This window comes from Aotus nancymaae, unplaced genomic scaffold, assembly GCF_030222135.1.
Source record: "Aotus nancymaae isolate 86718 unplaced genomic scaffold, 86718_ANA_hifiasm-v0.15.2.pri h1tg000003l, whole genome shotgun sequence".
In the NCBI taxonomy this organism is placed as follows: Eukaryota; Metazoa; Chordata; class Mammalia; order Primates; family Aotidae; genus Aotus; species Aotus nancymaae.
In genome coordinates this window covers 55063476-55090735 of record NW_026988414.1, presented here as the reverse complement: position 1 = coordinate 55090735, position 27260 = coordinate 55063476, and the positions used below count along the sequence as shown (strand labels likewise).

At 38.2% G+C, this 27260-nt stretch overlaps 1 protein-coding gene across 2 annotated transcripts in view; it reads right to left on the bottom strand.

Annotated features, from left to right (window-relative positions):
* The window catches only part of BNC2 (basonuclin zinc finger protein 2), a 451398-nt gene that overhangs the window by 268585 nt on the left and 155553 nt on the right, over positions 1-27260 (bottom strand). The window lies entirely within an intron of this gene.

The window sequence follows — 27260 nt, the reverse complement described above, 5'->3', positions numbered from 1 at the left end:
CCTCTTTCTTTTAATTTTCTTACATAGGAATTAAGGAATATACATTCTACAATGCTTAAGTTCCTTTCTACTCTTAAAATATTTGTCCAAATTTATTTTTCCTGTTTCTGGTGTAGGTTAGTAGAGGCAGACTTTTATTTATCAGTATTTGTTAATAATGATTACTCATTTAAACATGTTAGCTTTAAGCTTAAAACCTTGCTTTACATATCTGTTCTAACAAGGTCATAATTTAATAAATATTTATCTATATCTAAAGTTCTATACTGAAAGCGACTAAGATTCCTTTTCAAAATTAAGCTATTATAATTAGTCAGTATCATCCCTAAATACTGCCTACTGTTCCTTGCTTATTTCATTTCAAATTTTTAAAGATTAAACAAGGTTTTAGATTCCACCTAAACACATTTTCTGCTTTTTAAAAGTTTCTAATTGTTCCTCATTATTTCCATACTTATACTACCCTCACAATCATACATCTGTCTATATGTCCCTAAATTCAATAAGCATCATCTCACCTTTGTCTTCTTTCCCTATCAAAGCACTCCTCTGTTTTGTTTTCTTTGATTTTTTTAAAACACCAATTAAGATCATCTATGCTAATCAATTTGCTTTGTTCAGACATCAGTTTTCAACCATGTTTGCTAACTTAGAATGTGTTTCCCTCTTTCTTTTTACCCAAGAATCAGAATACTTGTCCAAACTTAAACAATGTTCAGTACACTCCACTTTGCAAGTTCACTAGTGAATATCACTGGAAGGAAAAAAAAAAGCACTCAGTCAATGCTTCAAACATTTTTAGGTCCAGTTCTCTCATTCTTTTCGAGTCTTTTATTCTTCTTTCCTATGCTCATAAGGCGAAATGGACAGAGTATGATCTATCTTTGAAGTTCATAACCACTCTTCACCCAAGAGTTTCACATGTGGAGGCCAATGCACCAGTCATTATGTGGGCATCCTGAGTGTAGATTAGCCCACATTTTCCTCTCAATACTCTTATGGACTATGAGCATCTCCATTCTACAAACAAAAAAACTGAGGCTTAGCGCAGATAAATAACTAGCTCAGAATGACATGTTATTAAGTTGCAAAGCCTGGATTCAAATTTAAGGAATAAGAAAGAAAAGAAAGGTTGAGAATACATTTCAAAGTAGTTAATTAAAAAAAAAATGTAATAACTACATTTAGTGGCATCCATTCTAGAGGCATTTGTTGATGTTTCATATGAAAGAAATTACAAAAAAAGAAAACAAAGGAAAAAAGTGCTAACAGAAATCAAGACCTGCTACTTGTTCCTTGGTCTAGGACAACATAAGCACCAAAAAAGGGAATTTATCCTCTAAACTGAGGAATGAGAAAGAAACGGGCAGGGAGAAGAGTAGAGACACTGTGCATTTGTGTTGTGTCACACACAGAAATAATGCTGATTGTACCCCTCAGTTGATGTACGGAGGGCCACTCATGAGTTCTGCAACAGTAATTCTCCCCAGGGAGCAACAGAAGGGAAAAGAAAAAATTAATCTTAGACTATTCCACATCAAAATGAATCCTCCCTCAAACTTTCTTATAAAACCTCAGTGAATGTGACTTAACTAATTAAGGCAGATTCAATAAGCCATATATTGCAAATTAAGTGTAAACCTCACCCAATCTCACATACACAAAACAAATTCCTACTTACCTTAATATTATTTGACCATGTCACAAACACTAAGTTTCTAGTTCCTTTTTATCTTCACAGTCACAGAATGCACTTTATAAACACTCTCAAGAGGAAAAGAGAAAGTTAAACAACTACAATTACATGCAACTACAACTTGAGACACTTAGAAATACACAGTTTCTAACAGAAAACATAAAGGTCTGTGAGTAAGTTTGAAGGAAACGGTGGCAGTCTACCAGTATGTTTCAACAATCATAATCACAAAAAGGAACTAGTAGGGAAGTGGGTATATTTTCAAACTTAGAGTGCTAGGATCTCTGAGCAGAAAAATACATCCATAAGAATCTGAAAGTGGACTCCCATATTTTCAAAAATGAGGAACTAGAGATTCAAATCAAAATTGGTTCATGAAGTTCGCTGAAGGGTTCATGGTCTAAAAACACATCACACCCCAACCCCATGCACCACAATCAGTGTCATCATGGAAAATTTTCAAAAGGGAAAGGCAAACCGTATCTCTTTCTGAATTCATCAAAATATACCAAGGAAAATACACAGAGATAAAAGTTCATAACCAAATTAGCTGTAATTTAGCACATTTCATTCCACTTTTTGATTTAAAAGCCTCAGAATTAACGAGCTTATTATAAGCAATCAAAAACTGATTGAAGAAATAGCAGATATCAATTGTCTAACTCATTATTATTACTCTATCATAAATTAGGATAATAAAATATGGGTATACCTAACCATTATTTAATATAAATTTTAAACTGATTTGGGGAATTCCATTTTATCCACTTTTCCTCTGTGCTAGCACCCAGTGCCTATTTTAATAACATACTATACAGTAAGAAGTTTTACTATGACTTTCCAAAATGTTAATTGCAGGTACATAACTTTTATTCTTTGTGTATGATTGTATATGTTGCTTTTAAAGTAATAAGATCATTTAACTTAAAAACAAAGAAAAACAGTGAACCATTCAGCTAATATTTCTCAACACTATGCCACAGGTTTAATTATGGAATAACTGTCTACAACTGATGTAAATTCCATTATCCTGGTGCTGTAACAGGAAGTCAGAGGCCTTGAAAGGGACCCTCTGAAATCCCCAGGGCAAGTGGAAGCTGAGTACATATCCACTCTCCTGTATATACATATCTCAAAGGAATCATGGTGTCTGAGAGAGCTATTTACAACTTACTTTGTGTATAATCAGCAGAAACAAAAGATATGACAACAAGTATAAAGGCCTCTCTCTCTCTCCCCTCAGGATAATTCAGCAAGGGAAGGCCAGTGGGCATTCACTTCAGTGTCAAAAGGGCTTCCAGAAAACACATTTTCTGTGGAGCAGGGAGGAAATATGGCAGGCTTCCTACACACACACCACACACACACATGCACACACGCGTTCTGTTTATTGAGACCACACACACAAAAAAAAAAGCTGTTAGGGACCAGACTTCTGAAATGAAGACAGAATAAGCTGCAAGCTGTAAATGGGAGCTACCGTTGAAAATATTTGAAGAGGAATGGCCGTGGGAAATGGGTGGTAGGAAAGAAACAAAGGGAAAAAGGAAAAGGCACAATGGTAACTTGGGGAAAGAATCGGATTATGAAGAAAAGTGCTCATAGTCAGGGATGCTTCCTGCAGAGCCAGGGTCCACCTGAAATTTCCATTTTACTTTTAAATATTAAACATGCAGGTAGGCATCTGCCTGACACTATGAAAGTCACAGCCTAAATAAACAAACTAAATTCCGTGTCAGCTCCAGTCTCCTCAGTCAAGCTGGCCTCAAGCCCAGATCAGTTCTGAAGTGTATGTGTTTTGGTGGCTTCAGTCTGGCAGTGTTGAAGGGACAAAGACCTTGGAAAAGAATGATATACAACCTGAGTTTTAAAAAATAGAGAGAGGGAGAGGAGATAAAGAGAAATAAAGTCCCATCAGAGGACTCCTCAGAGACATGGCTAGATACAAGCACTGCCAGATTTTAAGCCAAAAGGAAGCCCCAATAGCACTCCAGCCTAATTTCAGTGGTTATACAATGCCAAGCAGCAAGAGGAAAAATCACTCAGATAACACAAAGAGTTCAGGAAGACCATTAAGTGAAATAGATGTGACAATAAGCTCACCAGGAGTCCCTGTGAGAAACAGCAGATAAGGAAATAAACAAATTACCCAACACTGTAAAGATGAAGATGCACACTAAACACACTGCTGCAGAATAAATGAATATAAAAGCCGAAGCACAGGAAGGTGAGCTATGTGGAGGGGTATGCAGTTAAATCATATCTTAAGTTTTCAGCCTACAATTTAACTGTAAGACAACATTCTGGGCTTAAACTTTCTCTAGCATAGGACCTCAGGCTAAGACCCAGAAGGACTAAGAAAACAGAACCTAAGCCCGAAGAAGGAACTCACTGATCACTGATCAGAAAGCAACTGGTAAATCAAAACAGTGTCAATCTGGATGTGGTGGATCACACCTGTAATCCTAGCACTGAGGGAAGCCAAGACAGGAGGATCACTTGAGACCAGGAGTTCTAGACCAGCCTGGGCAACACAGAGAAAAGTAACAGTAAAACAAAACATTAGCTGGGTGTGGCAACACATACCTGTAATCCTAGCTACTCAGGAAGTTGGAGGTAGGAGAACCACTTGAGCCCAAGAGTTCAAAGTTAAAAGGAGGTATGATTGTGCCACTGCACTCCAGCCTAGGTGACAGAGTGAAACCCTGTCTCAAATAAGTATATACATACATACAAAAAACACAGTATTTATACAGCCTGGGTGACAGGGTGAAGCCCTGTCTCAAATACATACATACATATATACATATATATATATATACACATACATACAACACAGTATACATTTTCAAATATGGAAGACCAGAAACACATTCATTGTTATAGAGGCTCAGATGAGGCAGGGTTGTATCAATACAAACATGGTAAGGATGGGAAATATTTTATAGAAGAAGAATTAGATAGAACAGGTGCCAGTGCCTGAAGGAGACACAGATCTCCTCTAGAGTCATCCAGAGCAATGAACTACAGGATCAGCATAGGATAAAAGAAAATGGTAAAGAGTCAACCAGTATGTGATTCTGTTATGCAACAGGATGAGACACACGAAAGATGACAACAGAGGTGGGGGGATGCCAGGGATGGGAGGATGCAGCAGGCACAATGTCCTCACAGGACCAGGAGCTACTTCACTGAGTTCACTCTTGCTCCTCCTCGGGAGCTGATCCTCTGGGGTGAGCTGCCAAAACAGTGCCCTGGGCTCTGTGATAGGAGCAACCTCTGCGGGTACAATTACGGGAGATTTTCACAGCCACAAACAACAACAAAAATATCTTGTTTTTATACTGTGAAATATGGGATAAAAGGTAAAAATCTCTCTTCCCCGGTGACACCCTGAGGAGCCTAAAGGACCATGAATAATGCTAAAATTACATAGAATCTTTCTTCCAGAGTGCTCAAAGGGCTTTACACATAGTATTTATTAATTCCCACATCAGACAAGTAAAAAAGGGGAGAAATTTCCGTTGTATTCCTTTCATTTCTAAATGAGAAAACTGAGGTCTATCACTATGGTCTCCCTTTACATTTGATAAAAATGGATAGAAATGAAATTAAGACAAAGTTCTCTCAATGACTTTGCTAATGCTTTACTTGAAAGACATCCTACTACTAGACAGATTTCACTTACTTCCTGCACTCACTTACTTCTTGTTTTACCTGGGTTTTATCATTGAAGAAAATGAGAATGAAGTTACTTGTACCAGACTCATGGATGGGATCTTTTTTTTTATTTTGAGACAGAGATTCACTCTGTCACCAGTTTGGAGTGCAGTGGCATGATCTCTGCTCACTGCAACTGCTGCCTCCCGGGTTCAAGCGATTCTCCTGCCTCAGCCTCCACAGTAGCTAGAACTACAGGCGCCCACCACCACACCCAGCTATTTTTTGTACTTTTAGTAGACATGCGGTTTATCCACATTGGCCAGGTTGGTCTCTAACTCCTGACCTAAAGTAATCCACCTGCCTCGGCCTCCCAAAGTGCTAGGATTACAGGCATGTGCCACCACATCCATCAGATTTTTATATTTAAGAAAGAAAAGTAGGTCTGGAGTGGTGGCTCACCTGTTATCCCAGCATATCGGGAGGCTGAGGCGGGCAGATCACCTGAGGTCAGGAGTTCGAGACTGGCCTGAACAACATGGAGAAAACTCCTTCTCTACTAAAAATACAAAATTAGCTTGGTATGTTGGTGCATCCCTATAATCCAGGTACTCAGGAGGCTAAGGCAGGAGAATCACTTGAACCTGGGAAGTCGAGGTTGCAGTGCACTGAGATTGCGCCATTGCACTCCAGCCTGGGCAACAAGAGAGAAACTCCATCTCAAAAAAAAAAAAAGGAGGAGAAGAAGAAAAAGAAGAGGAGGAAGAGGAGGAGGAGGAAGAAAATAGAAGAGTACAGAATTAGATTATTTTCTATTGGTTTGCAATCATTCTTGTAATCCGCTATTTTGGAAACTGAACACCCCAGACTATTGCTTATGGGAAAACACACGATCAAGTCTGACAACTGACATTAAATGCAAGTTTAAGTATGCCACACCCAGGTTAACTTACTTTCCTCAATGCTCAACTCCAGCTATCTTAAAGACAGGTAATATTAAGAGTTCCAGCTTTGCAATTAGACCTCTGTTTAAATCTCTACTGCAGTATCTTGTAAAGTTGCTCAGTTACTTATCTCAGAGCCTTGTTTCCTGCATCTGTAAAATGAGAATATTCACATTTATTGTGCAGGGTTGGCAAGGTTGAAAGAGATGACACATGTAAAGCACCTAAGCATTCCCAGTGGGTACCCAGTGTATCTGTAAACGCTACTTTGCCCCCAGCCCACAAAGCAGCACCGAGGCATACCAATCCAATGAGGGCGGAGAACTTTGAGACCATGATGGAAGCCATATGGGGGAAAGGAAAGCAAGCCTCAAGGGCCAAAGGAATATTATAAGCAACTGGGGAAACTAAACATAGACCCATTTGCTTGGTCTCACTTAGGGACCAAGGACCAACTCAATCAACTTTTCGCAGGCTTCTTAGAGGAATGCTGTATTCAGAATGACTGAAAAGATCACTCTCGGCTCAAAAGAACTGTCAAAGACTTCACTGGGGGCCAGGCATCGTGGCTCACACCTGTAATCCCAGCCCTATGGGGGGCTGCTGTGGGTCGATTACCTGAGATCAGGAGTTTGGGACCAGTCTGGCCAACATGGCGAAATCCTGTCTCTACTAAAAATATAAAAATTAGCTAGGCATGGTGGCACGCACCTATAATCCCAGCTACTTGGGAAGCTGAAGAAGGAGAATCGCTTGAACCTGAGAGGCAAAGGTTGCAGTGAGCCAAGATCATGCCACTAAACTCCAGCCTGGGCGACAGAGTGAGACTCAGTCTCCAAAAAAAAAAAAAAAAAAAAAAGACTTCACTAGCAGATGAGGGAGTGGGAGTGGCAAGAAGCAGTACATCTGCCCCTCCTGCAACCAACCCTTTCACAATTAAAATATAAGGTAATTTCCTGAGTTCTCTTATGTTAACAGCTTGGCCTATAAATTATTAAAGAGTTTCCAGAGAACATGCACAGATAAAATTTGATGAACCCAACTCTCGGAGGGGTGGGCAGCAAACTGACAGACAAAACCAACAGTCCAGGTCAGTGCCCAAGGCATGCTCTTTGGCCAAAGATCATTGTGATCATCATCTGAGAGCATGTCTGAAACTCATCTGCATGCCCCACCAGAGAGCCACTGTGACAGAAACTGGAGGTGGAGTCCCTCACCTGTGTTTACAAGCCCTCCACGTGATGCTGGCAAGCATTAAAGTTTGAGGCTCACTAGCCCACATAAACTAGAAAACCAAAAAAGAACTGTAAGGCAAAAGCTCTCTAGATGATCACTTCGTTTTACAAAAGATATAACTTAAAACAATGGAGAGAAGGAAGAAGGAGCATATACCAGGGCATAAAACCCTTATCTCCCAACATACTGCTCTGTAAAGAAAAGAAAGGAAGCCAGGAAAGGAAAAGCTTACGAAAAAAAGCCAAAATGAGCAAGCAACTTGAGCAGTGTGGTGTTGGTAAGGCCAACTCCACATCTGCTGCAAACATTAGAAAGAAATGATGTGAGGACAGAGATTAACTGTAGCATTTACATGAAAAGCACTTTAAAATGATCCAGGTCAACTTGAACTCAGCCACTGGGTTTGCTCCACTCAGCTTCCCTTCCTAGCTTTCCACCGCAATCAAGAAAGAAGATGTATTTATCTCTAACGAGGAAAGAGGCTGCCTTCAAGTAATGACCATCAAACTACCAAATGCTTTATTTTGGGGGTAGGGTGTGGCATTTTTTTAGAATGGAGTTGGCTTAGGAAGAAAATATATCCATCTAAATTGCTTTTACTTCATCAGAGGCACAAAAATGGAACAAATCAAAAGGGTTTTTCCTCCCTCCCTAAATTTAACACCAAAGGGAAAAGGGTGATTGAAAAATGTATGAGAAAAAAGTAGAATAGTGAGTTTGAATGAAATATGATAGAAGAATGTGTTGTGGCATCAGAAAGGGAAAGAACAAGTAGTAGCTCCCAAAAATTCAATTTCACAGACTGCCCATTGAGCCACCTATATGAAACCAATTATGATTTTTTTAAAATGTTTAAGTAGCATACACAGTTTAAGAGACAAATACAATGGGCTTTTAGCACTAGAGTAAATGCACAGTGGTTGGCTAGAGATGCAAATTACTCTGGACTAGCACTTTGCCCCATTTGACATGAGTTAGACTTACTATGAAGACTGAGCCTGAAGGAAGGCCACAGATGGTACCAACAGACCAGAGGAATTCCGGCTGCTCTAAACAGGGGAGCCAGGGGAGCCTTTACCTTCTGCCAAAGCTCATAATGTAGCATGTCGAAGATCAATGAATCAACACGGTTTTCTTTGCATGCAAAGCTTGAACACAGGTAATGTTAAGAGAAGAAAGGAAATGAGAAAGCAGATTCAGTCCTGCTGTTCCATACAGTAAAAACTTTCCCAAGTCAAATATATGTCATACTGTGTACTACACAATTCCCCTCCAAGCCTGCTGAGGACCCCAGACTAAAACGAGAAAAATGTGCAAAAGCATACAAAGTTTTTTCTAAGGGATACCCCCCATCCCCATCCCCAATGCATGGATCTCAACTAGGGTGAAAACTAGGGGAGATGAAAAGCTGCAGTATTCTGTATCAAACAGGTAAAAAGTGAATATAAACCCCTCTTACCAGTAACATCTTTGTTACTGGGGTTCTCAGGAAGTGGAGAGAAGATAAAGTAAAAGGGAGTTATATTTTCCTTGGGGATCTTATAAAAATATTTTTTCCCAAACTGAACATACTTTACTCCTGAAACCTAGCAGCTTTAGAAGCTAAGAAGAGAAGCTTAGTGGATAACAGAATGCTTTATAAATGATAAAACACATGAGACTTTTTTTGCTTTTGTTTTTGCTGTTGTTAGCTGCCTCATAAAAAGACAGAGCTACTTATGTAATTGACTTACCTAATGATAAGTAATGCTTAAAATACCATTTTCCTTTTCTTTATTTTTATTTTTGAGATAGAGTCTTACTCTGTTGCCCAGGCTGGGATGCAGTAGCGTGAAACTGAGATTCACTGAAGCCTTAAACTGCTGGGCCCAAGTGATTCTTGTCAGCTAAATTGTTTTTTCCAGTAGAAATGAGGGGTCTCACTATTGTTACCCAGGCTGGTCTTGAACTCCTGGCCTCAAGTGATCCTCTTACAGCGGTCTCCCAAAGTACTGGGATTACAGGCGTGAGCAACATCATTTGGCCATATTTTCTCTCTTTCATGCATTCTCTTTAGTGATGTGAAGCTCTTCCCAAGTTTCATCTGTCACCTACCTCCGTGTAAACAGTAATCCTAAATCCCTAACCCTTACCTCTCATGTGAATTTCAGTCCTGCACTTTCAAACTCCCACTATAAGTATCCAGTTAACATCTCCAGCTAAACAAGCAAAACAAATAGGTTTACTGCTCTCCTTTCTTTACTACAGCTTTCCCTGGACTTTGCTATATTTTTCAATGTTATTATCATAATCCCATTAACAAAGACTCAGAACCGTATGTCATTATTAAAGCCTTCTTCTTTTTCCTAAACCCAGTCAGTTCTGACAGCCTTCCATTCTGCCCTTTCAATCCCCTCAGCTGTCCCCCACACACCTTCCAGAATATTTCTAACGAGTATATGCTCGGACCTCTGTAATAACCCTTAAGCAATAATCCCGACTTTATCATCCCGCACTTGCCAACTAGTGCTATACACCACCCCTCCAATTGTCAAACACATTCTCCTAGATCATGTTTATAGCTCCCCACCAATTACCAATTACAGTTCTTTCCGGGCCCTCTACAATCTAGCTCTAACCTGCTTTTCCAGCTTTATCTTCTCCTTCTTCATGAAAAATGCTTGATAGACACTCTAATTAGACTATTTTATGTCTCTTGCATACTGATTTGGACTTTCCTAACCTGAAATAGTTCTCATGCTGCTCTTTTTGGAATACCCTCCCCTGTATTCTCCCTTTGAAAATATCCCATTTCCTGATGCCACTTCTTCCATGAAATTTCCTGATACCCTTGGATGAAAGGGATCTCACTGTCCCAAGTGCTCTATGTTCCTTAAGGCTCTAATCACTACATGATCCTGAACTTTAAATACATGTTTTTCTCTCCTTAGGATCAAGAACTAACTTATTTCTCTTTGTATTTCCCAACAGCACTCGCCATACTGCTTTACACATAGCAAATAGTCGACACATACATACTAAATAATAAATAAATATCTTAAAATTTATAAGAGCACCAGTGACACAATGTTACAAATAGAGTGATTTTAACTATTTCATTATTCCAGTAGATCCTCAACAAATACCCATAAGGCAGGTAGGGGCCAATAATTCCTGTTTTATAGAAACTCAAGATGCAAAAATCTTATTATTTATGCACAGAGCATTTTTCTGAGTATAATTTAGCCTATTAAGGTTCAGTAACTAACCCAATGTCACCCTGTTGATGTGTGGTATATTTCTGCTGAAATGATTCTTCTCCTCTTGGTGGACTTTCCTTTCAGCTTACTTCTGAATATCTCTAAAACATGACTCTATCTAAGTAAACTTCTAGAAGGGGGGAAACACCATCTTCCCTGCAATGTAAATTAAAGAGGTTTCCAGGCGCGGTGACTCATGCCTGTAATCCTGGCACTTTGGGAGGCCAAGGTGAACGGATTATGAGGCCAAGAGTTCCAGACCAGACTGGTCAATGTGGTGAAACCCATATCTACTAAAAATACAAAAATTAGCCAGGCATGGTGGTACATGCCTGTAGCCCCAGCTACTTGGGAGGCTGAGGCAGAAGAATTGCTTAAACCCAGGAGGCGGAGGTTGCAATGAGCCAAGATTGTGCCACTGCACTCCAGCCTGGACAACAGAGTGAGACTCCACCTCAAAAAATATAAAATAATAATATATTAAACAGGTCGTTCCTTGCCCAACAAGTTGTCAACATATGCTAAAATCTAAAGTATACAATGTGGCAGGGCACAGTGACTCACACCTGTAATTCTAGCACTTTAGAAGGCTGAGGCAGGTGGACTGCTTGAGGCCAGGAGATCAAGACCAGCCTGGCCAACATGGTGAAACCCTTCGTCTACTAAAATATAAAAAGAAAAAGCCAAGTATGGGGACACATGCCTGTAATCCCAGCTAGTCAGGAAGCTAATAGGCACAAGAATTGCTTAAACCTGGGAGACGGAGGTTGGAGTGAGCTGAGATTGCCACTGTACTCCAGCCTGTATGACAGTGTGACTCTATCTCAAAAAAAAAAAAAAAAGTACAGAATGATAAAAATGTATCCCGGTATATATAACCTCTTAGTTTAAAATTTACTAGGCTTCAGGAGTAAGGGCAGGTATCAGAAGCTCCTGTAATAAGTTCTTTAAAATTAAGCGTTGATTGCTACATACCTGGAAAGAAAGTCATCAGTCCATTACATTGCCCTGAGATAGGAACACATTTCTAAGAAACTGCAAAAGCAGTTTACAGTAAACTACGGATAAATTTTCATCCCAAATCTGCTTCTACTTGTTTTAAATCCAGGATAGGCAAACTAGAGCCTGTGGGACAAATGCTATTCTGCTGCCTACTTTTGTAAATAAAGTTTTATTGAATTACAGTCCTGCCTATTCCTTTACATATACAGCTGCTTGGTCCTACAAAAACAAACTTGAATAATTGCTACAGAAAGTACACATCTACCTATTTACCATCTGTCCCTGCACAGAAAAGATTTGCCAACCTCTCTCTTAAGCTGTGCAAAATTACACTGCTTTCCCCAGCAATATCACATCTAAGACTTCACCATTAGGAAATAAACATTCATGTACAAGCAACGATGTTCATATTTAAGCACTACTCTTTATTTTTTTAAAAAATCCACAAACTAAGAAATCATTAAATAAATTATGATACAATGGCAAACTAGGAATCCATTAAAAGTCATGATGAATATCAATTTACAGACATGGAAAGATAGCTATGATAACACTGAGTTTTTTAAAACTCACATATACATGTAATATCATTCCTTTATGTAACTACTGTCTACTCATACATTGGTAAGTACTTGTAAATGAAGAAAGATGACTAAAACTACATTAACAGTTCCTTGGTGATAGCCCTCCAGGCAGTTTTCTCTCTTTGTAGTTTTCTTAATCAGATCTGCCCAATGAACATGTATCCTTTTTACAGAAGTTGTATTAAAAAGTTTTAAAACTATTAAAAATTAAAATCAGTATACAAAATTTAGATTCTGCAATTTATAAACCATGGGATTTTCCAGAAAGCTAAGATAGTATTCTTAAGTTATTTTTGGTTTGGGTAGTGATTTTCTTGTTGCTGTTTGCCTTTTTTTTTTCCTTTTCCTTTGTTTTAAAGACAGAAAGACATAAGGCTTACCAATAACCTGCACATCTATAAGCTGTCATCCCCACTGTGGCGAGCTAAGTAAGTAATACGACAAAGTCCCTTACAGAAGCATGCATGGATTAGGAGGAGGAGAAGTAGAGGCTAACAGAATAGTCCCTTGATGGAAATGTATTAATTCAATCAGTGCCTTGCTTCTAGGTTACCATAAAAAGGTTCATAAAGTACCCAAAAGCCACATAAGATTTTAGAATTATGCTGCTCAGTGACTGATTCTCAGTGAAGAGTAAAAAAGGAAAGATTTCTCTCCACCCACATTTTCTTCTGCAAAAGTAAGACTTCTGCAAGAGTAACACAAGTATTTTTTAAACTAGTAATTGAAAAGGCCAAGTATATACATGATGCAAGTATAAAGAACCCTGTGCCACTACTGATAAACAGATACCAAGTGAATACTGTATAAGACTAGCAAACTAAAACAGTAACAGAAGAAGTTGGTCTAACTCACCCTCTGTGCCAGAATTCACAGGCATCATTTATTTCTAAGCTTCATTTTATAAATGAAGTAACAGAGGTTCAAAGAGGTTATATAACTTTTACAAAGTCACATAAGAAAGAGATCAGTTCAAATGCAGATAAATCTAGCTAAAAGGTCTGGACTCTTCTCACTATATTCATGAAAGAGACATTATATTTCTTTCTTTTTTTTTTTTTTGAGATAGAGTCTCCCTCTCTCATCCAGGCTGGAGTGCAGTGGCACGATCTCAGCTCATTGCAACCTCCACCTCCAGGGTTCAAGCAATTCTCCTGCTCAGCCACCAGAGTAGCTGGGACTACAGGTGCGCGCCACCATGCTCAGCTACTTTCTGTATTTTTTTTTTAGTAGAGACGGGGTTTCACCATGTTGGCCAGGATGGTCTAAATCTCTTGACCTCGTGATCCACCTGCCTCAGCCTCCCAAAGTGCTGGGATTACAGGGCGTGAGCCACCACGCCCAGCCAAGACATTACATTTCTAGTAAAGTGCTACACAAATTCCCAATGTAAATTTATCCGGTGAGCAAACCTGAAATTTCTGGTTTACACAGATATTACAGAATTACCATGTCAGTTAATTTGTTTTAAAAGCAATATATTTAAAATAGTGTTTTTGACGTCATTGTCCCAGTTAAGTTGATCCACATTATCTTCTCCATCCTTTCGGTTATACATATATGCCTGTATGATACATGTCTTTAATGGATATAACATGATAAACAATACCCAAACTTTAACCTTCAAAATGAAGTAAAGTCTGTAGACACAGACTTCAGTCAGACATAAAACTGTGACTTTGTTTTTTCAGACTCTTACCATAGTAAAATTACTTCACTGCTATGAATGAAACAAAATTTGTACCCTGAAAATTAACATTTACAATGAGGCTAAACATACTTGCTCATGCCTATAATCCTAGCACTTTGGGAAGCTGAGGAGGAGTATTGCTTGAGTTTTTGATAGCAAGACCCTAAATCTACAAAAAATTAGGCAGGCTTGGCGTAGCACCACTGTAGTCCCAGCCACTCTAGAGGCTCAGGATCACTTGAGTCCAGAAGTTGGAGTCCACTGCACTCCAGCCCAGGCAACAGAGCAATACCTTATCTGTGTTACCCAAGCTAGACTCAAAACTCCTCGGCTCAAGCAATCCTCCTGCCTCAGCCTCCCAAGCAGCTGGGATTACAGGTGCATGCCAGCAACCCAGCTTGTAATTTTTTTTGATGTGGTATTTACCCCACTGTCTTTCTTAGATAAAGACTCTTTCAAAATTATATTGATTAGCGGTCAGGCACGGTGGCTCATGCCTGTAATCCCAGCACTTTGGGAGGCTAAGGTGGATGAATCACTTGAGGTCAGGAGTTGGAAACCAGCCAGGCTAATATGGTGAAACCCCATCTCTACTAAAAATACAAAAGAAAACATTATCTGGGCATAGTGGCACACACCTGTAATCCCAGCTATTCAGGAAGCTGAGATATGAGACTCTCTTGAAAACTGGAGGCAGAGGTTGCAGTGTGCTGAGATCACGCCACTGAACTCCAGCCAGGACACCAGAGTGAGACGCTGTTTCAAGAATGAATGAATGAATGAATGAATAAAATAATACTGATTAGCCTTTCCTGTGAATTGCACGTAACACCTCCAAGCACAAGATAAACAAAACCTTCAAGTCCCAGATGGGGAAACAGAGTTTCACTAAGCCTCATTTTCTAGAGTGTGAGAGTATTAGCCTAAGTAAGGCTTTCTCATCAAATAATCCAGGGATTCCTAGGAGAGGCCTAAAAGATGGATCTCTGGCTCTATCTCTTTTCATCTAGAACAGCGCTGATTTTTATCCATTCTACATATTGGCTTCCTCATAAAATTTAATTTGAAAAGAAATAAAACCAGTGGTCTACAACTTTTTTTCTTCTTTTTAAATCGCTGACTTAAGTTATATATGAAGCATGTAGCAGGGGGGAAAGCAAGGGATTTGGAATCAACTTTGTTGGATACGGATGTTAGGCCTTGATTTCCTCATCTATAAAATGAAAATATGGGTATCTTCCATGAATGCTTTTGTAAGCATAAATAAGATACTATGACTACCATCCCTAGCACACTGTGTGTGCCAAAAGGTAGCAATGAAGTTCTTAGTCATCAATTTTCATTTTTTTATGCTTACTAACAGGCCAAAGTAAACACTAAGTCAAATATTTATTTTAGATCTTAAGATGCAATATGCCCAAACTTTGGTGGACTAAAAGAAATTAGATGTTAGGCAAAATAACAATACCAATGAAAGACCATCTACAGCTGGGTGCAGTGTCTCACACCTGTAATCCCAGCACTTTGGGAGGCCAAAACGGGTGTATCACTTGAGGCCAGGAGTTTGAGACCAGCCTGGCCAACATGGCGAAACCCCATCTATACTAAAAATACAAAAATTAGCCAGGTGTGGTGGCAGGTGCCTGTAATCACAGCTACTCAGGAGGCTGAGGCAAGAGAATCCCTTGAACTTGGGAGGCGGAGGTTGCAGTGAGCTGAGATCGCACCATTGAACTCCAGCTTGGATAACAGAGCGAGACACCGTCTCAAAAAAAAAACACCATCTACAATAATATCAATGTACTTCACATGAGAACACAATTATTTTTGATGAAAACATAATCCTGGGCCAAAAAACAATTTGAAAAAGCCCATTATTTTGCTCAACAAACAATTCCTAAGTCCTTAACCACCCTTTAGGCATTCTGTGAGACTGTAAATGAAGATAAAGTATTGCCCAGGTATACTTGTATGTTGATTGCTGTTGTTTCGTTCAATTCTACAGAGGTGTAAACACTTGGAGCTTTAGTGTGGTCTTAATTCCATAATTATAAATAGAATTTCCACAAAACCAGGGACAGAGCCTGGAGTCTAACTTGCAAAATCAAGTTTCAAGCTCTACTATAAAATGCTAATGATTATAAGACAGGAAGCTTTAATTCAAGCAAATGATTAGAACTGATTATATAAAAGTAAGCAGGACCCAACAGAATCTGCCAACTTTACTTCTAATCTACCTGTATGAAAACTGGTAACACAGAAATAATAGCGTCACTCTGACATCCAAAAAGATCAACCTAATGAAAACTTTGCAGAGTGGTAAAAACATAGACTAATACATAATACCAGAGTTTCTTTATTTAAAAAAAAAAAAAAGACATCTGCTGATGGCCTAATACCTCCTTTCCTAGGGATAAATGAAGAAACTAAAAACATTTTATTTAAGCTTACTCCCTCACCACCCCACCCTGCTGTTTCCAAAAATTCAAGCTTCCCAAGGGACAAAACATGGAGAAGCCACAGAGCAGGTCAAAGGAGGGTGAGCTAAGGTTTATTAAGTATCTACTATGGACTGGAACTTCAAGTGCGTTGTCTCATTTCATTTTCCTGACAATATCAAAGCTAAATGTCCTTTTCATCATTTTAAAAGTGAAGAAAATAAAGGTCAGAGATAAAGTCACTTATCCAAAGTCACAAAGCTAACATACAACAGCATTACAATCTGCCAACTAGACCAATGTTTTCACTATCCCACTAAGTTTCCAAAGCCAAACACCAGCGCCTGGCACAATGGGAGCATAAAAATGCTAAAAGAACAAGTGATGATATTTTTTAAGAAAATTTTACTTTATAGGAAGAAAAATTCCTAAATCAGCTGAAATTTTCTTATTAGAGAGACGTGATACTGAAGTAATTCCACTCTTCCCCTCCTGGATTATGAAAGGAAACTTTTAATAAGTCAAATTGGAAAGGACTGAACATAACTACAGCATCCTTTTTATAGTTAAAAAAATGCTTCTATCATCAGGATAACAAATATAATTTTAGATAATCTAAATATTGATAGATTTTTCTCCTTAATTTGACAACATTAGCCACTTCTTTTAGTATTTAGATAAAATAATTAATTTTAAAATTGGCTATTAAGTAAAAGAAATAAAAATCCACCACATAATAATGTTCTCCTGAAATATCACATTTTAAAATTTACAACTAAAAAACAAATTACAAAAAAAACCATCATGTTACTAGACTCAACAGAATAAAAAGAAATAATTCTTGAAGTGGTTATTCTCTAGAATGTAAGAAAAAAATATCTAATGAATTAACCTAAAATTTGAAGTGCCAAGTCCATAAATAAAGCTTGATTTTCTTATGGAACTGACTGTTTGTTGTTTTAAGACTTCCCATAAACAATGTCAATATATATGTTTAAAAAGAACAAGCCATCACACAGATACCATTAGTCAGATTATAAACAAGAGGTCTATCTTGACAAAATCATTGTTTTATAAAAATATACAAATCATGTACTTAAAACTCTAAAAATAGGGCACATAGGTCCACTCATTGTTTACTTTTTCTATGCTATAGTCTTGGTAAATTTTTGTTACATGACTTTCTAACTGATAAGGTATCAATGGAAAACTAACTTAGCAGCTCTACAAGTTTTTCCTTGTAACCATTTGGCAGTTATTAAAATGCACACACTCACACTCACACATACACAAGTATACACTTATTATTAAGGAAGAGAAAACACCTGACAGGAACATGAAAACAAAGAAAGTATTAAGGTTTGAAAGTGAAGAGAAAGGCAGTCCAAAAGTAAAATTCAAACTATTTTTAATATTTCTTAGGTCATCTTAGGATAATATATATTTCTCTTACACATTGGGGGGAAAATCAGACACATGAATATTTTATAAAGGCACACTGCAAAATCAGAAAGCTGTTCCACACATCCACACTTTTAATCTGTTATAAATTAACTTGAGTCAGTTCAAATGTTATATGTAACATGCACGATTACAACTGAAGTCGAATCATACACACCTTCAGTAACTGTAAGCCTAAAACAACTCCAACAGTGAATGAGACGGCTAGAGTTTTCCCTAGAGAGGGACAGGGGTTGGGGGCAATCTGCAAAATGGATATAACTGAGACAAATGCAAAGACTTAAAATATCCTAAAAACCTTAAGGTGTTCGTGTGGTTTCACAACAAAGTCCCTTTATTAGATCCACGGCCCAGATGACTTGCATCTTTCAACCGTTCCGTTTCCAGAATTCCTGATTTTAAATCACACTGAAAACCTCTGGCTGCAATTCAATTAGTATGGTTGGATTTAGCCCTTCTAAATGCCAAAAAGGAAAAAAAAAAAAAAAAAAAAAGGTACCATTCTAAAGTTCGTTTTGTTCTAAACTCGGACCTACTGCATTCCAAAATTGTATCCCTCTGACTAATATAAACCGTTATTACAATGAAATGGTTAAAAAAAAAAAAAGCCAGTGAAAAGGAATGAGGGAGTAGTAATGGTAACATACAGTACCATGAGCTGCAGCGGCCTCCCAGCCAGTGGTGCAAGGTTAACAGATCAGTCCTGGCCTTCGGACAGACAGCAGAACACAGCCTTGGGGAAGAGGGGACAGGGATGGAGGCCAGGGGAGGGGGCCCGCTCTCAGGCAGTTTACACAAGAAGGCAGCTCAGCTCCTTTCTGGCGCACTCCTCCTCTCTATCTCCCAACCTCTTTGCGTGTGTCTTGTCATATTTTCTTCAGCTGTTAATTGTCCAGACTCCAAGACTTTAAACAGCCACAGTTTAGGAAAAAGCGAAACCTTTCTAAGTGACCATCACAGCAAATCAGCTTCATGCTAGTGGGTAAAATTTTCCAAGGGAAGTGTTCTTCTGATAGTTCCTGAGTCTCTAAGTCACCCCCACCCCACCCCCACCAGCCGCCACACACACTCCCCTGGAGGGCTAAATGCACTGTGGCAATAAAACATTCATGCGACTTGGAATTTTAACACAATGCCATTTCCCTAGTTTAACCTGAAAGGAATGCACTAGTCACAACAGACTACATCATCCTGCCATTAAACCCTGCCAAGGAACCGCTTTTTTGGCCGCACTGGGCCAGCTTTGACGGGAAAGGAGTACACAGACCCACACACTGAGCACAGAGGGGCCACCTCTGCTTCCTCAACCTTATCCAGCAACACCCTGCTCTTGAACATGACCCCTGACCCCTTGCATTGTGACCAGCTTGTGAGGCATGTGTCACCCTGGAACTTCTGCAGAGCCACACACTGAGCAGGCCATTTGCTGCTCCCTCTCAACAGGCTCTTGGGCAGACGCCAAAGGTTCCTTATTATTATTATTGCTACTATTCAAAGTCTTCTGTTTAAATGTACGGATACTCTTTCCTTGAGTTGTATAACAGTGTGGCTTGGGGGTTTTTTCCTCTCCTTTGTTTGTTTTGGACTTTTTAAAAAAACAAACTTTACATTTGCATTGATAATTATGTTATGATTACTGACAAAATGGTTTGCTATGGGGAGTGCTTATCAAAGGTGCCAGTTCTTTCACATTTAAGTGACATTCAATTTAGATTTACAAAACACAAAGCCAGAACAATTCCAATTTATCCTGGAAAGTTTAGAGAAAAATTTGAAGGCGCTGAATTCTAAAACATCCACATTTAACTATTTTACATGGCTAAACTATTATTACAAAACAAACAAGCAACAATGTTAGATCAAAAAACTGGATGTATTGATTTATTGCTTGTGCAGAGAGTTCTGTCTTCCAAGCAACATAACTGACAAGGAACTATAAAAAAAATGTATACCAAATGAAAAATTAAAACCACATTAAACGTTTACAAATGTTTTTATTAATTTTTAAAACTGCTCTCATGTAGCCCTTTATAGCCAATCACAACAGTATTAATCTTTGCAAGTTAACAGAAGTCATAGTTTTGCATTCCCTTTTTCTTTTACCACCAATTCTCCCATTAGTAAAAGATGCCTTCCAGATTTTCTTTCTTTTTCTGAGCATTCATCTTATTATTTTCATATGATGCACGTTCACTTTCAATCTTGTTCAATTGTTTTATTATTCCTCTACTCTATTGTATTCATAGGCAATTCTAAACAGCACAAAGTCCCCTCTTTTTGCCCTGACCCTGAGCTACAGCCAGGTGAGTTGTGATTATCCCTGCAGAAGGCAGAAGGTGTTCCAGCTTTAATCTCCTGGAGTGAGGCCATGTCCCCTTTCAGTAACAAATGAAGAACATCTTACTTCATCTAAGAGAATACCCTAAAATACAAAATGATGATCTCAAAGCAAGTTAACATGCACATATAAAATAAAACCAAATTGTCTTCTTTAGAGTAATTTTTGTCTCCTTAGTAGCTGGAATTAGTCTTAAGCCCTAGTTAAAAGACTTTTTTCTTTTTCTTTCCTTTAAACAGACATTATCATGCCTTGAAAAGTCATTCTAATCCCTTCACCTTAGCCAAGCCATGCTAATTCATGGGAGGAGGACAGCAATTAATTTTAAAAAAAGGAATTAAACTTGACTGGGGGGAGGGGAGAATCAATCCAACTCAGAAGCAAAGGTTACCAAAACCTATGTGAAACATTTCCATTTCAAAATGTAAATGCTGAAATCAAATTGTCAGCTTAATCTATATAAAATAGAGCAATAGATATTTGATTTTTTTCAAGTAATCTGATTTATTATCAATGTGCATATTCAAATTCCAATTTTGATGTTACTAGTGTGAAGTTATTAGAGTGAAACCCAGTAAAACTGAAGGCAGAATTAAGTGAAGACACGAGATTAAAATTACAGAGGTGAATTTCTATTTAAGTCCAAACAGATACACTCTTTTTCTTATATCAAGTTACTTAACACAGTGACACCGAAGTTATCTTGGACCAATATTCAGAGGATGAAATGGAGGCTATGAAAAGAGGTCTGTGAAGTTGCACCTGCAGCACACATAACCCTCTCCATGGTAGTGCATCTCCTCTGAAGACCTCTGGAACTTTGGAATACATCACTAAAAGAAAGGCAGTCTCATTTTATTTCTAAACAAGTTGCCAAGTATTTCTTTCTTTTTTTGTTTTGTTTTGTTTTTTAAGACGGAGTCTCACTCTGTTGCCCAGGCTGGAGTGCAGTGTCGTGGTTTCAGTTCACTGCGACCTCCGCCTCTTGGGTTCTATCAATTCTTCTGCCTCAGCCTCCTGAGTAGCTGGGATTACAGGCATTTGCCACCATGCCCAGCTAATTTTTGCATGTTTAGTAGAGACAGGGTTTTACCATATTGGCCAGGAAGATCTCAGAACTCCTGACCACAGGTGATCTGCACCTGGGCTTCCCAAAGTGCTAGGATCATAGGTGTGAGCCACCACGCCCGGCCCAAATAATATTATAATCTAAGTATTCACTACTATGGTATAGTGATGCATCACATATTAGGAAATCAGAACATGCTACAAATACCACAATGAAAATGTATTTTATATGAAATTGTACCAGTACAAATAAGTATAACCAGAACAATACAGAACCTAGTAAAGAAAAAAATGTCATATCACTACATTCACTGAAATTCAAAAAGTTGCAAAAAAAAAAAAAAAAAAAAGAATCCCCAAAGTTTTATAGAAATGTTAACTTATTTTGGTGGGTAAAATGTGAGATGATCAAATCTGTGATAACCAGCAGTGATTTCCATTTTCCTTGATCCAAAAGAAAACTTTACTGTGTTAAATGGCATTTAGAAACATGAGTTTTAAAGTTCTGTAAATTACCTTTTAATTTCTAGAAAACAAAATAGGTGAGATTTTTCTCACCAACTTCTATTAAAAACGGGACATCCATGTGCAAACTGGCATATGTTAATTTATTCTTCTTTGCAGGGATTCATTTGGAGCCAAGGGATTGGCTAAATCAACCCCCTCCTCAACACACACATACAACATGCACGTGCAAGCAAAGGCAGTTAACAGACTCTAACTCTGAGTGAGGGAAAACCTCAGAGGCAAAGAGATGGAAAAGAACAAGATATGTATAGACAAAAAAGAGAAGGAAGAAAAAGCAAAGAGATGTTGTGGGATGAAAACCAGACTGAAAGAAAAGCAAGCCACAGAAAGGGAGTGGTAAAAGAGAAAAAGAAGAATGAGATGGGGAGGAGCAAAATGGAAAGAAGCAGAGTCAGTAGGGATAGGAGGGAAAAAGAAAAGGAAGACCGAAGGAAAAAAGGGATTTCTGACAGAGAGGAGGAGCTGGAGCCCCACAACACAACAGTGGATCAGGCAGCTGGCCGGAGATGCTAATTCAGCGCTTTAACAAATCAATGCCACTTGAAAAGTACAATGCGAGCCCTCACTGGGTAGATGTCAGGGGACTGAGAAAATGCATTCTCAAGTATTTCACATTAAGAGGGAATAATGTGTTAATTTATAACTCTTCACCCTATACACTTGGATTATCTATCTGTGTCAGCGATTTGACTTCTTAAATTTATCAAAAACGCACGCAAAGGGAGGCAGCTTCAGCTTTACCACTGGGAAATGGAGGTTTAGGAAAAGTCTGTCAGCCAGTCCTAGGTAGTTCTGCTGTTCTTTCCGCTTTCCCACTTGGGCTGAATTGTTGGTGGGGGTGGCAGCAAGAAGTGAACAAGCCACTGAAGGGGAGATGCAGGGAGGAGGGGAACTCCTGGTCCAGTTACTAAAGCAACCAAAGAAAAGGCTTTCTTGGCCTGTGTTGATTGCATTAGGTACCATCCGTCAAAAGTGACACAGAAGAGAAGGAATACTTGAATCAGCAACCCAAGCTGCCATCATCAGAATTTACTTTATGGAAACTTACTTAAGTCTCTCAGCACACCCAGCAGAAGAGCTGCTGACGATTGGATTTTAATTAAACAGTACACTTGTAAGGCCACCAGAGTTCCACAGAGCTTATCAAAATAGGAAGGGAAGAGAGAGTTAAGCTGATTTTGTTAGGTTAGTTTTGAGATGGGGAGGAGAGATGTTAAAGAACTCATACCAGCCCAGAATTTAGGAGCCTCATTAGAGGGACTATTTCTTTCTCAAGAAAAACCTATTTTATTAAACATCAAATTCTTGGAACTGTTTCCTAATTATTCCTTATAAAATTTAGTTAACTTTTAATATAATGATTGCACAGTTTCTGACCTGTAGGAGAGACAGAGAAAGACTCCATTAGTAAATGTTGCCAAAATTAAACTATTATCAGACTTAAATTTTCAAAGTGTAAGCACTGTCAACATACAAAAGCAAGTGTGTTAAAATTTTGGAATAAATAGAAGAGAGCAGGTTTCAAGAAAGTGTTTTAATTAAGATTATGTATTCAAAGATATAAAGGGGGAAAGTGGTTATAGGTATGAAGGAAAAAAAATACCCAATTTTGAATAACTTCCACGTTTAAGATTGCCTAGACTACACACAGCAGTATTCTAAACTGAGGGCATTTTTATTTGCTACATGTACAATTGCAACAGAAATAGACATTCTCTTATTTTTCAAGACATTCATATGTAAATGAATGCTGATGAATGGAAATGAGATGCTAAACATGATGGGCAACATTCAACATTTAGTTTTTAAAAAAGGACAAAGTTACTTCACTTGCTGAAGCTTGAATCTCTTCCCTCCTATACCTGGGCACAAAAAGAAATGAATGACAATGATGGACCTTCCACCAGTTTTCTATTGGTTAAACACCACCTCACAGAGATACTCAAGACAGAAAACAAACATTCTTTCAGTCCTATGTTTTGCATTTTTCCTATGACATATGTTACACAGGGTCCATTGTTAAAGTAAATATTATATTAGAAACTGAAATTATAGGTAAATAGCTAGAAATATTACAGTGGCATTGAGTCAAAGGGCTAAAATATCCAAAACAGTGTAATTATTTAATGAATGTTTTCTTTCTTTCAAAGGAGATAATTAATAAGGAATTTCCTGGTTCATGACCACAGAGTACACTATTTTCCTTTTTCATAAAATCTTAGGAGACCAAACATATATTCTGGGCAGTGTGTTTGCAGTGGGAATTTTATATATGCATGTATGCTTTTCAAGGGTCTCTATTTATGCCCTCAGAGTAGGATTTGTCCTATCCCCAGTTTTTGCATGAATTACTATTCCTGTCTGTCCCATCCAAGCTACCCTCACATAAACTATCTATTCTTATCATTATGGTACCATTAATCCCATTCTCCCCTCCCCCTCCCAACTCACCTAAGGGGTTAAAAGACTTCAGTACATTTGTGACTTGTCAGTGACATATAATACCCAGGTCCTTCATGCAATCAACTTTTACTTGACATGTATTTGCTCATCACAGGACCCGCATTACTACTGGGAAAATGAAGAAAAACCTAAATTAACACTTGACATTCAATATGGTCAAGTCCTTAATTGGCTGGGCTTCCTGAGAAAGCAATTTTCTATTCCCCAAACTGTTCGCGTGTCATGTGTGGAGTGCAGCTCTTGGCCATCACTGCTGTCCCTCGCTCCCTCTAATGAGAGCAGATGAATTAGTGCTACGTGACACGATTTGAGCAGGGCTTCCTCCTTCTCCCCTCCCCCCAATCTTTCTCCTGTACCAGTGACAGCTGTGTGGCAAGGGGAAGAAAGAAAGAGAAACGAAACGCAAGAGCAAAGAATCCTGTAAAGGATGATCATTTTTTTAAATGAACCTTAAATGTCTTGTTGAAACTACAGAACAACAGGGTCATTTAATTGTGGAGGTGGGGAAGGGGGCTGTTACAAAGATCAGGGGAATTATCTGGCTATGGTTGATTTGGGTTGTATTAACTTCCAGCATGCTTCTTCCATTCCTGGCTAGTTGCAGTATTAGACTGCACTGCTCTAATTAAAATGGAATTTACATCCACTTAAAAAGTTTTTGAAATGTCTGGAGAATGGGTCAACTAGAGAAAAAAAGAGAGAACAGCATGAAGTGACTATTGTTCTAAGATAAATATACCTCTAAGTTAGAGAAAGTCCTTTCAACAATCACTTAGGTCAAGAAGAACCTACAGCACGAAACTATAGTGACACTTTATTTTCAAATATTGTTCGATGTCTAAGCTTAATGCAAACAATCTATTCTAACTCATTTTGTTTTGTTCCCATTGATTGCTGAATTACTGAAACAAAATATTACTTGATCACTGATTTCATTCTATTATTCTGGAGAGAAGGAATATATTCTACTTTAGATGTGCCGTGTGTAGCTCAGTAAGAAACAATGAATAGATGCATGAAAGGAAGGCAGGACAGAGTCTGCTTTATTCAAAAATACTAAAAGGTAGATTAAAGCTATTTCTCTGAGTCTTCACTTACTCATTTTGAGACCAAAGAAGTAGTAATTTTAAATCCCTAATCGCTCACCCAATCTGATTAGGATGAAACAGAACTATGGGACAGAAAAGCATGTGGCAAATCATTTAGGAAAGTAATTAGTATAAAATACATGCATAAGTGAAAATAATTAGTGAATGTCACAAACACCTTAGCACTTTGGATCATTACTCAGTTTTATTTAGGTGAGCACCAAGACAAAAATGTTACCTGTGTACAAAAAATTCTATCAAGACTGCACTGGTGTTGCAAAATCAGTTTATGCATGGAAAACACAAAACTATTTCAAGTATAGCTCTACTGCTTCAAGTAGCACGATCATTTATTAACTGTTCCTCTATAATTCTGAATATAATTTAAGAAGTAAAGACAATATAATCTCAGTAAGTAAAATGAGAGATTTAAAGATATAAAAAGATGGTGAAATCCACTTTTACACTATGTGCAAAGTTATAACCTAAAGCCAAAAATGCTATTTCCAATAATGGTAAAGGAAATGAAGCTTTGTAAGATTTTTTTCAAAAAAAAAAAAAAGCAATTCATAACATTTTAGAGTATTACTTCACTAACAGAAGGCAAAATGTAAATAAAACTTTTTGAACACCTTCAATTTTCGAGCTTGTTGGAATATGATTAGTTTCAGACAATAGAAACACTAAAAGATGAGTATAATTTTAGAAGTATTTTCATGGAAGCAAAACAGCACAATGGACATACACACTGCACAGATTATCTCTTCTGTGGCCAAAGCACTGATATTTCAAGTATCACTAAGATCCCTTTTGAAAATACATTTGAGACAGCTTGTGAATGGGAATGTTATCAGGTGTTTAAAAAGAAATAAATAGACAATTTGGTATTCTGGAAAAGTAGCTCAGTCTAATACATCCAGTTAACTGCTACAGTAGCATTATCATCACTGAGCAACAAAGGGCAGTGTATTCTGCCAATAGCTTTAGGGTGACCTTTGCAATGCTGACTAGTCCGTCAAATTCCATCTCTGAGATGCAAGGCATAGACAGGGAGGGTTTATTAACTAAGGTAGGAACTAAAGACTAGGAGGTTCCAAAGGGTAGGCGTTTCACATTCAGGAAATGGGGAATTGCTTTCCCTAAGAAGAGAAACAGTGTACCATGAGATCAGGCTGCGCAGGCCCATGGTTTTCCCCAAATCATGAGCCTTCATTCATGGTGGGAAATTCTCATGTACTAGGACAGCATTAGCAATTTTACGTGTTCCTTTTCTCCCAGCTCCATTTTTTTAAGGACTGCAATGGAACCCCAACTGGGAATGGGTATAATGGGATCAACGTCATGAGCCCTAGGAATAAAGCTGCAAAGCAATATTGACATAGTCACAGACCTTTCAACAAATTGTGACCAATACTACTTTTATTTGGAGGTAGTTTCCAACCATTGCCAACAGAACTCAAGAGGGTAGAAACAATGGGTCAGAAAAATGACTGTACTGAACTGGGAAGCTTTTTCAAGGATCACTTGTAGAAAAACAGCATAGGAAAAGGTACTTTTTTTGATTCAAGAAAGTTAACTGTGACTATGGCAAAGTGACATGCTTAAACTTGATATTCTCTTAGGGATGTGCATGCTTTGAAGCTCATAATAAACTTGAAATGGCTCTGTGGAGTGTTAAGGCTTAATGTATATGGTTGGTACCACTGTCATGCCTATATAAAAATACGTCAACTTAGAAATAACTGCACTAACAGCTCCAGGGTATTTAGAATGGAAAGCTTCCCCCGCCCCAAACCCTGTGATTTTTTTATTAAGAATTTTACTT